Here is a 1,954-nt window from a genome sequence, read left to right as displayed (position 1 = left end):
GGAGGTGATTGGAAAGTGGGCACAGGTGAAGCAATTAACAAGACTAGAGACAGGTGTAGATGGGCGTGGCAGGAAGGCAAAAGAGTGACTGGGGAGGAGNTGAATAGTGACAGCAAACATGAACAGGAAAAACTAAACTGAAACAATAACTCAAACAGAAACAAGACAATAATAAAAACAACAAACTGAAAATACCAAAACTATGACACAAACTTCACCCAAGCACAAGCTTCTTAGTCAAATGCACTAGAGTCAGGGGTGTAACTCAACTGCTAAAGCAGAGCCAAAGGGTGGAAGTACAAAATATAATGTTAGCCCACAACTGTCAACAAGAGACTGCAGCAAGCAAAGTTGGGGGGATCAGCTGAACAAAGTCTGTTTCTAAAGCTGTCCCACTGGAGCAATGAGTCCAGGAGCCCTTTATAGGGTGCAGGTGGATCTCATCGTCATCTAATTGGCCAGTCATCTCCTGATGGTCCAATAGTGGTTCTCTGCAGCTTCCAGGCAGCCAATCAGCAGAGAGTGCTCCCACAGTTGAATCTTCATAAAGAAAGAAAACAAATAGACTACACAGCCTCTAGAGGCCAAGGGCCATAACATGTTCCATTAACCTCTGGATTCAAATCAAGTAACTCACTTACCTCCCCTGTTTCAGCATCCTGCCCGGAGAGTTTCCTGACACTGTAAATAGATTCACGTACACTGTCAATAAAGTCACTTACCTTATCCTGAGTTTGTTGTCGTCTCCTGTCTGCTCGCCTTCGACTAAACCAGATTCTGATTAAAAATACCCTTATTTCTTAATACGTTCACAAGATATCTTCTTAACAGTACAGACAAATGAACATGTGTGCGTGCGCACATACACACACACACAGACATGAGCAAAAACAATAACTCTCTGCCTTTTGTATTGTGGATTTACTAAATTCTTACACTACCTGCTTTTCCTGTTTAAAACATACATGCTGAAATGCATTTTCCTCACTTCCAATTCCATGGGACCAGATCATCAAGGCAGAAATTTAATTTTATTATTGGGAGGAACAATAAACAGGGAGATTTATGAAGAGCAATGTTTGGGAGGGATGCCTAAGATACAGTCAAATGCACTGTTAATATAATATAATTGGTAAATAGGAAATGAACTGGCATAGCCAAACTTATTTATTAATCATAATAATAGTAATATTAATTATAACAATGTCCCCTATTGGTACAGTATCCTTTTTTAATGTGTTCACTCTGCAGGGCAAATAATGGCTAGTAAGTATCAATGTACATCAAATATGGGTGTAGTTTGCCTCATTCTAAAGAACCATGTTGAAGATACTTTGAATTTGGCTTGTAGTCATAGAATAAATGTCACTGATCTATAGAAGCTTTTCAAGAATATATAGCTCCAAGCTCTTTTAAAATGGCAACATGTAAATCGACACTGTGGTACTACACTGCGATACGATTCCCCCAATGACTTATACAATGACTTATATGGATATAAGTCATTGGTTCCCCCTGCATCTCTGTGCCGTGTACGCGGCAAAAAGCGCGCGTTCATGTTCAACGCTGTGCTCGCGCTGCAAGGGAACTATGGAGACCATGAAAGGTCAAACAACTTGTTTTGGCGAAGTTAACCCACTGTTTTGATAGCGTGATAGATATACAGACAAACTCTGTTATGGACAATATAGACTGTGTGGACAAAAACAATTAATAATTAAAATAAATAATGACTTATCTATTAACAGAATTGTTTAGAGGGGCAAATATTTCTCATTAAAAAACACAATTCTTTTAGGAATAAAATGTGCTAATAATATCATAATACAGAGGAATAAACACAGTTAAGGACTTGTTAGTAAATAATTTTTTTCCCCCATGTTTTAGAGGGGGAACCGATTATTTCAGACGGCTGAAATATTTGGTTCCCCCTGGTAACTTTTGCATAAAAAAA

Source organism: Kryptolebias marmoratus, linkage group LG6 (assembly GCF_001649575.2).
Source record: "Kryptolebias marmoratus isolate JLee-2015 linkage group LG6, ASM164957v2, whole genome shotgun sequence".
In the NCBI taxonomy this organism is placed as follows: domain Eukaryota; kingdom Metazoa; phylum Chordata; class Actinopteri; order Cyprinodontiformes; family Rivulidae; genus Kryptolebias; species Kryptolebias marmoratus.
Note: the sequence above shows the minus strand (reverse complement) of the source record.